The 12,706-nt window shown below is 34.6% G+C and overlaps 1 long non-coding RNA gene across 1 annotated transcript in view; it reads left to right on the top strand.

Moving 5' to 3' along the window:
• The window catches only part of LOC127974789 (uncharacterized), a 32,417-nt gene extending 19,952 nt beyond the window's left edge, over positions 1–12,465 (top strand). The window contains exon 3 of the long non-coding RNA XR_008157358.1: positions 12,155–12,465. This is a non-coding gene — a long non-coding RNA (uncharacterized LOC127974789). The remainder of the gene's footprint in view (positions 1–12,154) is intronic.
• The last annotated feature ends 241 nt before the right edge of the window (positions 12,466–12,706 follow it).

Genomic DNA, 12,706 nt, shown 5'->3' with positions numbered 1-12,706 from the left:
TGATATGTGTTCTGAGTTTGATGAAATTCTAAGCATGTTATATGCCTTAAAATCACCTGAGAAGTATTCCAGTTTAACATGTTGCCACGGCAACAATATTTTTAGATATCAATATCCCCCCAGCAGATTTATATCGGCTGTGTTTTAACATTATTCTGATGAAGTTTGAAGCAAATCGAGTAAAAATAAGATGCTGAATTCAAATCATTTTGAAAATGACACACTTCCTGCTGCCAGTTGGTGGCGCTATAACTTTGACTCCTAATAGTCACATATATGTGATCGACATCATACAACGAATAATCTGATGCAGTTTGATTAAAATCAGGAAATGTATGTGGATGGTATTAGACACTTCCTGTTTCTCATTTCTCGCCATAATTTCAACACCTCGCCACGAGCAAACCGTTCGAGATATCAAAAATCCCCTGGCAATTTTTCATCCTCAATGTCTTGAGATCATGTTGACCGAATTTGGTGGCAATCGGCAAAAAAACCTATGACAAGTATTTCAAATTCCAGAGCATGCGCTTTTTACATAACTCTAAATAGCTGACTTCCTGTTGGGCGAAGCCGAATGACATGCAGTACGAAAGTTGTTCAGCACGATGAGATCTATATGTGTACTGAGTTTCATATTAATACGAGCAAGTATGTGTGAGCTATACATCAACATTTATGACTGTGTTCCAGGGGGCGCCATAGAGCCCCTGTGCCACGCCCGGGTCCCAGCCTCTGCAGGCTCCTAAAGGCCACAGATTCCAAAGTGTGCGCAAATTTTCAAGAGTTTTTGAGTATGTTAAGAACCCCAAAAGCCCCCACAACTTTGACGAAAAATATGAATACTAAACCCTAAATATCCAACTTCCTGTTGGGCGGAGCCTATGACATGCAGTACAAAAGTTGTTTGGTTTGATGAGATCTACATGTGTACCGAGTTTCGTGTGTCTACGTGCAAGTATGTATGATATATGGCCCTCAGTATTCCAGGGGGCGCTGTAGAGCCCCTGTGCCACGCCCGTGTATCAGTCTCTGCCCGGCCCTAATGGCCGCAGGTTCCAATGTGTGTGCCAATTTTCAAGACTTTTTAAGCATGTTAAGGGCCCCAAAAGCCCCCGAAACCTTGAAGAAAAATAATAATAATAAATAATAATAATAAATATAGCTGCAAGCAGCGATGGCGGGCTCAAGCCACCAACGCCATCACCACCCCGGTGGCATCAGGTAAACTGTGCCCAGCGGGCACATGCATTCACAATATCCCTCTGGCAGTGAGGTTTTAAAGGATAGAGGGGAGCGTAGAGGGGAGCGTGCATTTGCAGTGGCTGGGCCACGACTCTGGAATACCCTGCCTTTAGAGATCAGACTGGCCCCTTCCTTGTCTATTTTTAAATCTTTGCTAAAAACTTTTTTATTTTCCTTAGTGTACTGACTACTGTGTTATGCTACATTTTGAAATGGGTGGTTTTAAATTTTTTGTCTGGTCTATTTTTATGTATGTGTAATATTCTTGCTCTTATGTTAAAGCACTTTGGTCAGCCAGGAGGCTGTTGTAAATGCGCTATACAAATAAATTGAACTTGAACTTGATATGGCAGTTAAAGGGTTAATCCGAATCATCTAGACTTTAAAATCACATTCACAGAACAATATATATATATATATATATATATATATATATAACTTTAGTAACACTTTACAATAAGATTTCATTTATAAACATTATGTTAACATGAACAATATTTATATAGCATTCATTCATGTCAGTTAATATTCCAAACTTAAACATTAAAACATTGTTTTATTGTGATTTTTTTCCAAGCACATTTTACCAATTCCAAACCATATCAATCTTAATAACTACCATTATTTTTTATTTAATCATTTATGAGTGCTATACAATAGTCCAGGAAAGCTGGAAGAGAAAAACAGGTCAAGAAGAACTGACAAAAGAATTGCAAAAGAATTAGGAATTAATGTGAAGATTAATTTTTAGTCAATTCTGCAAGACAGACTTTCAGGAAAGGAGGTGGAATAAAAATGAGCTCCTAAATCTTAATCCTGGATTCTGGAAGATATATTCCTCAAACCATCAAACAAGAGGAGGTGGTGCTGGTCCTTCACGAGTCACTCTAATCTGTTCATTAAGCCTATATATAAAGTCTTAATATATAGTATTTCACAATACTTCATGGTATTCTAATTAAATATTTTTTTGGAATCTTAGATCTCTCAGAACCTGACACATTGTAATTCTGAGACTCCAGGAAAGTGGCAGTTCTGTAAAATGTTGGCGCTGGAGACTAAATGCTCACTGATAGTTTCACACCTAATTCACTTAAAACACACACAAACACACACACACAGTGACAGAGGGACAGAGTGACATCAGATGTATGTTTTTTAATTTTCTGTCATCCATATAATGTTGTATAGTCATGAAACTATGCATATTTCCTCAGAATGACTTGTCTTCTATGTGTACATTTTTTTGAAGTGTTTAGAAGCTGCACTTTTTTTTACTGGTTCCTTTTTTACTATTATTTCAAAAAATCACCACGAAAAAACCATTCAAGCTATCCAAAATTCATTCACACCTGTTCTGTAAGATTAATTCTTTAAACAGTGGTAAAAGAGGATGTGGTGCTGATCCTTCAAGAGTCACTTAAAACGTATCTGTCCATAAAGCCTATTAAGAATTATTCTTAATATACAGTTCACAATACTTCAGCTTGTTATTCTAATTAAGTGAGGGTCATTTTATCAGTAAAATTCCTAAAATACATATTATTTTATTTGAAAGATTTCTATAAATTATTTAAATCATACTCGTTTCTCCAATAATTATTTAAAAGTAATCCTATAGCTCCCTCTGGTGGCCATTATAGGTACTAAGAATTGCAAGCTTGATTTATAAGTTATGATAGTTTTAATTTTATGCTGGCTCTTGAAAATGATAAAGCTATGAAACTTACTGTGCTTCCTTCAAATGAGGACTTCTACTTATATAAAAAATTATGAAGAGTTAGCATGAAAAATTTTAAAGATATAGTAAAATAACTATTGTATTTTTTATGTTACTTTAATAAATCTCTATGGCAACACCATTTAACCTATCCTAAACCCATTCACAATTTAACATCTCAGTATATAGGCATAATGTTGAAAAAGGAGTATGGAGTAGTATGAGTAGGAGTATGAATTCATTTGCAGGCTTTATCATAAATCCACAATAAAATTTCTGAGTTCTGTATCAATCTGTGTTGTTGTTTGTTTATTTTTATCTTTTATTTTTCATAGGAAGATAACTTACTCTCATTTTTAATAAATGTGCTTATAAACCAAGGACAAGCTATTTATAGCTGTATTTATAAACTGCTTACTACTGACTATTAATATTGGGACAAGGCTTTATAAAGCATGAACTGACTATTTAATAATGAGTGCAGTTATTATAAAGTGTTATCAATGAATTTGCTAATGTTAACACATTAGACATTATTTTACAGTGTTATCAAATCCTTAAATGACTCATAAGCATTTGTGAAAGTTCTGCTTGCATTACAGCTTAGTATTGATCTGTGAGCTGAACAGATTTACTGTTACATCCATGAGATTATGTAAATTAAAATAAATATAATGTCACAGGATGTCATAGGTCAGTATCAAATGAGTTTGAAATTATTATTTGCAGCACAAATAAGGTTTTTTAAGGATTTTTAAAAATCCCTAAAACTGTCAGAAAAAGGTTAAGGCCTAAGCTATTTCTATGTGAGTGGCTAATTTTATTTTTGTTTTTATAATTGTAATACACAAACTATGAAATTATACAAAATGTATAAAAAGATAAATAAATAAATACGCACACATTAAAAAAGCAGCCAAGTCGAATGAGTTTCCTTTTTTATATAGATTAAAATTGAAGACAGAAGCAAGTGGTAAATGTGGTCACTTTAATATTCAAATCCAGTAGATCCAGTTTATGTTCACGTGGCTGTTTTCGTTTATAGTCGCCAAGCTATTATGTATTTTGAAATAATCTTGTCCGTTATGTGTTCGTTCGTACGACGAAAGGCAGAATCCTGCAGCTCCAGAGATATGTTATTCTGCCAGTCGCGCTTTCAAATAGTCTTGCACACTTAAACAGGTCACAAACACCTGCATTTAGCTCTTGTTGTGTTACAATGGGTTTATTGTGTGCATTTGTGGTAATATTTTATTTAAAAAAGCTCTTAAACAAGAATAAATTCGTTTGTTTTGAGCTGGACACTGTACGCGCTGATCGGAGGCGTGATTTCAGATAGGCAGCCACAAATATTTCATTTTCACACAAACAGTTCAAAAACATCTTAATTTAGCTCTTGGTGTGTTCTAATTGGTTGATTGTGTGATATCGCTGTAATAATTTATTTTTAAAAGCTTTAAAACATGAATAAATTCGTTTTCTCTGAGCTCTTTACTCCAGACGCTCGTGATCACAGCGGTGATTCATCTCTCCTATTTCTCACGTATCTCTGGCCAGAAATAATTTATCCATGAGCCCTGAACCGGTAATAATCAGATATGTTGGTTTAGCTTGTCAGTGTGAATTAAATCTAAGTATTTGTTTGTATTTTTAACCGATTTAAAAGTGAAAGTAAAAGTCCGGGAATTGAACCTGTAGGGGCGCTATTTCTCTCAGACAATGGAAGTCTGAAGCACATATACTCAAACAGAGGGACAGAGTGAGATGAGATGTCTGACAGTTTTTTAATTTTCTGTTATCCATACAGTGTTGTAAAGTCGTGAAACTATGCATATTTCCTCAGAATGACTTTTTCATCTGTATGAAAAAATTATTTGACGTGTTTGGAAGCTGCAATTTAAAAATACAATAATGATTCCCTTTGTAAGGTCATTTAAAAAAATCACCACGGCAAAACCATTCAAGCTATCCAAAATCCATTCACAATTTAAGTTCCTATCAGAAATACTGATGTGTGTCCAGAGTTTTGTGAAATTCTAAGTATGTTATTTGCCTCAAAATCACCTGAGAAGTATTCCAGTTTGACATGTTGCCACGCCAACAATTTTTTAGATATCAATATCCCCCTTGCAGATTTATATCGGCTGTGTTTTAACATTATTCTGATGAAGTTTGAAGCAAATCGAGTAATAATAAGATGCTGAATTCAAATCATTTTGAAAATGACACACTTCCTTCTGCCAGTTGGTGGCGCTATAACTTTGACTCCTAATAGTCACATATATGCGATCGACATCATACAACGAATAATCTGATGAAGTTTGATTAAAATCAGGAAATGTATGTGGACGGTATTAGACACTTCCTGTTTCTCATTTCTCGCCATAATTTCAACGCCTCGCCACGAGCAAACCGTTCGAGATATCAAAAATCCCCTGGCAATTTTTCATCCCCAGTGTCTTGAGATCATGTTGACCAAGTTTGGCGGCAATCGAGTAAAAAACCTATGACAAGTATTTCAAATTCCAGAGCATGCGCTTTTTACATAACTCTAAATAGCTGACTTCCTGTTGGGCGGAGCCTATGACATGCAATACGCAAGTTGTTCGGCACGATGAGATCTATATGTGTACTGAGTTTCATATTAATACGTGCAAGTATGTGTGAGCTATACATCAACATTTATGACTGTGTTCCAGGGGGCGCTGTAGAGCCCCTGTGCCACGCCCGTGTCCCAGCCTCTACAGGCTCCTAAAGGCCACAGATTCCAAATTGTGCGCAAACTTTCAAGAGTTTTTGAGTATGTTAAGGACTCCAAAAGCCCCCACAACTTTGACGACAAATATGAATAATAAACCCCAAATAGCCAACTTCCTGTTGGGCGGAGCCTATGATATGCAATATGAAAGTTGTTTGTATTGATGAGTTCTATATGTGTACCGAGTTTCGTACGTCTACGTGCAAGTATGTATGATATATGGCCCTCCATATTCCAGGGGGCGCTGTAGAGCCCCTGTGCCACGCCCGTGTATCAGTCTCTGCCCGGCCCTAATGGCCGCAGGTTCCAATGTGTGTGCCAATTTTCAAGACTTTTTAAGCATGTTAAGGGCCCCAAAAGCCCCCGAAACCTTGAAGAAAAATAATAATAATAAATAATAATAATAATAATAATAATAATAATAATAATAACAAATAATCCTAAGGAAAACAATAGGGCTCTCGCCCTCCAGGCTTGAGCCCTAATAATAAATATAGCTGCAAGCAGCGATGGCGGGCTCAAGCCACCAATGCCATCGCCACCCCGGTGGCATCAGGTAAACTGTGCCCAGCGGGCACATGCATTCACAATATCCCTCTGGCAGTTAGGTTTTAAATGATATGGCAGTTAAAGGGTTAATCCGAATCATCTAGACTTTAAAATCACATTCACAGAACAATATATATATATATATATATATATATATATATATATATATATATAACTTTAGTAACACTTTACAATAAGATTTCATTTATAAACATTATGTTAACATGAACAATATTTATATAGCATTCATTCATGTCAGTTAATATTCCAAATTAAACATTAAAACATTGTTTTATTGTGATTTTTTTCCAAGCACATTTTACCAATTCCAAACCATATCAATCTTAATAGCTACCATTATTTTTTATTTAATCATTTATGAGTGCTATACAATAGTCCAGGAAAGCTGGAAGAGAAAAACAGGTCAAGAAGAACTGACAAAAAGAATTGCAAAATAATTAGGAATTAATGTGAAGATTATTTTTTAGTCAATTCTGCAAGACAGACTTTCAGGAAAGGAGGTGGAATAAAAATGAGCTCCTAAATCTTAATCCCGGATTCTGGAAGATATATTCCTCAAACCATCGGACAAGAGGAGGTGGTGCTGGTCCTTCACGAGTCACTCTAATCTGTTAATTAAGCCTATATATAAAGTCTTAATATATAGTATTTCACAATACTTCATAGTATTCTAATTAAATAATTTTTTGGAATCTTAGATCTCTCAGAACCTGACACATTGTAATTCTGAGACTCCAGGAAAGTGGCAGTTCTGTAAAATGTTGGCGCTGGAGACTAAATGCTCCCTGATAGTTTCACACCTAATTCACTTAACACACACACAAACACACACACACACACACACACACACATTAACCACAGTGACAGAGGGACAGAGTGACATCAGATGTATGATAGTTTTTTAATTTTCTATCATCCATATAATGTTGTATAGTCATGAAACTATGCATATTTCCTCAGAATGACTTGTCTGCTATGTGTACATTTTTTTGAAGTGTTTAGAAGCTGCACTTTAAAAAAATAAAAGACATTTACTGGTTACTTTTTTACTGTTATTTCAAAAAATCACCACGCAAAATCATTCAAGCTATCCAAAATTCATTCACACCTGTTCTGTAAGATAAATTCTTCAAACAGTGGTAAAAGAGGATGTGGTGCTGAACCTTCAAGAGTCACTCAAAACGTATCTGTCCATAAAGCTTATAAAGAATTATTCTTAATATACAGTTCACAATACTTCAGCTTGTTATTCTAATTAAGTGAGGGTCATTTTATCAGTAAAATACATAAAATACATATTATTTTTCTTTGAAAGATTTCTATAAATGATTTAAATCATACTTGTTTTACAATAATTATTTAAAAGTAATCCTATAGCTCCATCTGGTGGTCATTATTGGAACTAAGAATTGCAAGCTTGATTTATAAGTTATGATAGTTTTAATTTTATGCTGGCTCTTGAAAATGATAAAGCTATGAAACTTACTGTGCTTCCTTCAAATGATGACTTCTACGTATATAAAAAATTATGAAGAGTTGGAATGAAAAATTTTAAAGATATACTAAAATAACGATTGTATTTTTTTATGTTACTTTAATAAATCGCTATGGCCACACCATTTAAGGTATCCTAAACCCATTCGCAATTTAACATCTTCAGTATATTAGCTTCATGTTAAAAAAGTTTGCTGTGAACTTGTGTCTTCTTGGAGGAGTATGAATTCATTTACAGGCTGATTTTATCATAAATCCACAATAAAATTTCTGAGTTCTGTATCAATCTGTGTTGTTGTTTGTTTATTTTTATTTTTTTTATTTTTCATAGGAAGATAACTGACCCTTTACTCTCCTTTTTAATAAATGTGCTTATAAACCAAGAACAAGTTTTTTATAGCTGTATTTATAAACTGCTTACTACTGACTATTAATATTGGGACAAGGCTTTATAAAGCATGAACTTAATATTTACTTTTTGAGTTTGAAATTATGATTTGCAGCACAAATAAGGTTTTTTAGGATTTTTAAAAATCCCTAAAACTGTCAGAAAAGGATAAGGCCTATAAGATTTCTATGTGAGTGGCTAAATTTATTTGTTTTTATAACTATAATGCATAAACTATGAAATTATACAAAATGTATAAAAATGTACAACAGTTATTGTTTTCCAATGTTTTTTATTTATTTATTTATTTATTTTTTTTTTATTTACATTTCAAAAAATTAGCCTACTGCAATCATTCTAAACAGCTTGAATAAAACCTGTCAATATTTATTATAGACCACTGTAACTGTGTATAATCTAACAAACAAGTTTATTATGAAAATAAAAGTGTGTACACCAGATAAATTGGACGATAAAGAAATTGCTAACAATAGTATAATAGAGCATGTTTTAGGTTTTTAGGCGTTTAGATGCAGAAATGGACAAATAAAATGTAAAATAAAATGTAATTGATTTAATTAAATATAGATTCATTCTTGTTAGAGCAAAATAATAAATAAATAAATACGTACACACATTAAAAAAGCAGCCAAGATGAATGAATTTCATTTTTTATATAGATTAAAATTGAAGACAGAAGCAGCTGGTATATGCGGTCACTTAATATTAAAATCCAGTAGATCCACTTCAGATATATTTCTCAACAGTTTATGTTCACGTGGCTGTTTTCGTTTATATTAGCCAAGCTATTGTGTATTTTGAAATAATCTTGTCCGTGATGTGTTCGCTCGTACGACGAAAGCCAGAATCCTGCAGCTCGAGAGATATATGTTATTGTGCCAGTCGCGCTTTCAAATAGTCTTTCACACTTAAACGGGTCACAAACACCTGCATTTAGCTCTTGTAGTGTTACAATGGGTTTATTGTGTGCATTTGTGGTAATATTTTATTTAAAAAAGCTCTTAAACAAGAATAAATTCGTTTGTTTTGAGCTCGACACTGTACGCGCTGATCGGAGGCGTGATTTCAAATAGGCAGCCGCAAATATTTCATTTTCACACAAACAGTTCAAAAACATCTGAATTTAGCTCTTGGTGTGTTCTAATTGGTTGATTGTGTGATATCGCTGTAATAATTTATTTTTAAAAGCTTTAAAACAGGAATAAATTCGTTTTTTCTGAGCTCTTTACTCCAGACGCTCGTGATCACAGCGGTGATTCATCTATCCTATTTCTCACGTATCTCTGGCCAGAAATAATTTATCCATGATCCCTGAGCCGGTAATAATCAGATATGTTGGTTTAGCTTGTCAGTGTGAATTAAATCTAAGTATTTATTTGTATTTTTAACCGATTTAAAAATGAAAGTAAAAGTCCGGTAATTGCACCTGTAGGGGCGCAATTTCTCTCAGACAATGGAAGTCTAAGCACATATACTCAAACAGAGGGACAGAGTGAGATGAGATGTCTGACAGTTTTTTAATTTTCTGTTATCCATACAGTGTTGTAAAGTTGTGAAACTATCCATATTTACTCAGAATGACTTTTTTTCTGTATGAAAAAAGGTTTTGAAGTGTTTGGAATTTAAAAATGCAGGACAATTAATAATTCCATTTTTACAGTCATTTAAAAAAATCACCACGACAAAACCGTTCAAGCTATCCAAAATCCATTGGCAATTTAAGTTCTTTAAAATGTTTTGGCATCATGTAGACAAAGTTTGGTGTGTATAGTGTTACTCTCCTCTGAGCAGTATGCATTAATTCACAGCTAAATGTAAAAAAAAATCCACATTCAAATCAAAATAGCTGACTTCCTGTTGATCGTAGCTGATGACTGTGAATTAGAAAGTTGTCCGTCTTGATAAGAACAATTTTTGTACCGAGTTTGGTGTCTGTAGCTGAAACTAACCCCCCCACTTTTGACAAAAGGTGGCGCTATAGAGTGCCTCTTCCACGCCCTCTTATGAACTTTTGCCAGTGTCTAGTTATCATAAATACTGATATGTGTTCTGAGTTTGATGAAATTCTAAGCATGTTATATGCCTCAAAATCACCTGAGAAGTATTCCAGTTTAACATGTTGCCACGGCAACAATATTTTTAGATATCAATATCCCCCCAGCAGATTTATATCGGCTGTGTTTTAACATTATTCTGATGAAGTTTGAAGCAAATCGAGTAAAAATAAGATGCTGAATTCAAAGCATTTTGAAAATGACACACTTCCTTCTGCCAGTTGGTGGCGCTATAACTTTGACTCCTAATAGTCACATATATGCGATCGACATTATACAACGAATAATCTGATTAAGTTTGATTATAATCAGGAAATGTATGTGGATGGTATTAGACACTTCCTGTCTCTTAATTCTCGCCATAATTTCAACGCCTCGCCACGAGCAAACCGTTCGAGATATCAAAAATCCCCTGGCAATTTTTCATCCCCAATGTCTTGAGATCATGTTGACCGAGTTTGGTGGCAATCGAGTAAAAAACCTATGACAAGTATATCAAATTCCAGAGCATGCGCTTTTTACATAACTCTAAATAGCTGACTTCCTGTTGGGCGGAGCCTATGACATGCAATACGCAAGTTTTTTGGCACGATGAGATCTATATGTGTACTGAGTTTCATATTAATACGTGCAAGTATGTGTGAGCTATACATCAACATTTATGACTGTGTTCCAGGGGGCGCCATAGAGCCCCTGTGCCACGCCCGGGTCCCAGCCTCTGCAGGCTCCTTCAGGCCACAGATTCCAAAGTGTGCGCAAATTTTCAAGAGTTTTTGAGTATGTTAAGGACCCCAAAAGCCCCCACAACTTTGACGACAAATATGAATAATAAACCCCAAATAGCCAACTTCCTGTTGGGCGGATTCTATGATATGCAATACGAAAGTTGTTTGTATTGATGAGTTCTATATGTGTACCGAGTTTCGTATGTCTATGTGCAAGTATGTATGATATATGGCCCTCCATATTCCAGGGGGCGCTGTAGAGCCCCTGTGCCACGCCCGTGTATCAGTCTCTGCCTGGCCCTAATGGCCGCAGGTTCCAATGTGTGTGCCAATTTTCAAGACTTTTTAAGCATGTTAAGGGCCCCAAAAGCCCCCGAAACCTTGAAGAAAAATAATAATAATAAATAATAATAATAAATATAGCTGCAAGCAGCGATGGCGGGCTCAAGCCACCAATGCCATCGCCACCCCGGTGGCATCAGGTAAACTGTGCCCAGCGGGCACATGCATTCACAATATCCCTCTGGCAGTGAGGTTTTAAAGGATACGCCAGATAAAGGGTTAATCCGAATCATCTAGACTTTAAAATCACATTCACAGAACAATGTACATTTAACTTTAGTAACACTTTACAATAAGATTTCATTTATAAACATTATGTTAATATGAATAATATTTATCTAACATTCATTCATGTCAGTTTATATTCCAAAATTAAACATTAAAACATTGTTTTATTGTGATTTTTTTTCCAAGCACATTTGACCAATTCCAAACCATATCAATCTTAATAACTACCATTATTTTTCATTTAATCATTTATGAGTGCTATACAATAGTCCAGGAAAGCTGGAAGAGAAAAACTCCTTATATTCATGTGTGCAGAATTATTAGGCATGTTTTCTTTTACAGATGAAATGCGCTAAAAAAGAGTTTTAACTCAAACTGTAAAGTCGAAAATTATGAAATACCCATGATAAATATCAAACACACATGCAATACAGAAATGGATAAGTTAAGACTTGACCATTGTACAAAAAATGCTGACTGGGTCATGAGGTCAGAAAAGAAGAAGAAAAAAACAGGTCAAGAAGAACTGACAAAAAGAATTGCAAAATAATTAGGAATTAATGTGAAGATTCATTTTTAGTCAATTCTGCAAGACTTTCAGGAAAGGAGGTGGAATAAAAATGAGCTCCTAAATCTTAATCCCGGATTCTGGAAGATATATTCCTCAAACCATCGGACAAGAGGAGGTGCTGCTGGTCCTTCACGAGTCACTCTAATCTGTTCATAAAGCCTATATATAAAGTCTTAATATATAGTATTTCACAATACTTCATGGTATTCTAATTCAATCATTTTTTGGAATCTTAGATCTCTCAGAACCTGACACATTGTAATTCTGAGACTCCAGGAAAGTGGCAGTTCTGTAAAATGTTGGCGCTGGAGACTAAATGCTCCCTGATAGTTTCACACCTAATTCATTTAACACACACACACACACACACACATTACCCACAGTGACAGAGGGACAGAGTGACATCAGATGTATGATAGTTTTTTAATTGTCTATCATCCATATAGTGTTGTATAGTCATGAAACTATGCATATTTCCTCAGAATGACTTGTCTTCTATGTGTACATTTTTTTGAAGCATTTATAAGCTGCACTTTAAAAAAATAAAATACATTTACTGGTTACTTTTTTACTGTTATTTAAAAAAAAAA

Source organism: Carassius gibelio, chromosome B16 (assembly GCF_023724105.1).
Source record: "Carassius gibelio isolate Cgi1373 ecotype wild population from Czech Republic chromosome B16, carGib1.2-hapl.c, whole genome shotgun sequence".
NCBI classification, from domain to species: Eukaryota; Metazoa; Chordata; class Actinopteri; order Cypriniformes; family Cyprinidae; genus Carassius; species Carassius gibelio.
The sequence above is the reverse complement of the archived record's forward strand: the minus strand, read 5'-3'. Positions and strand labels throughout refer to the sequence as shown.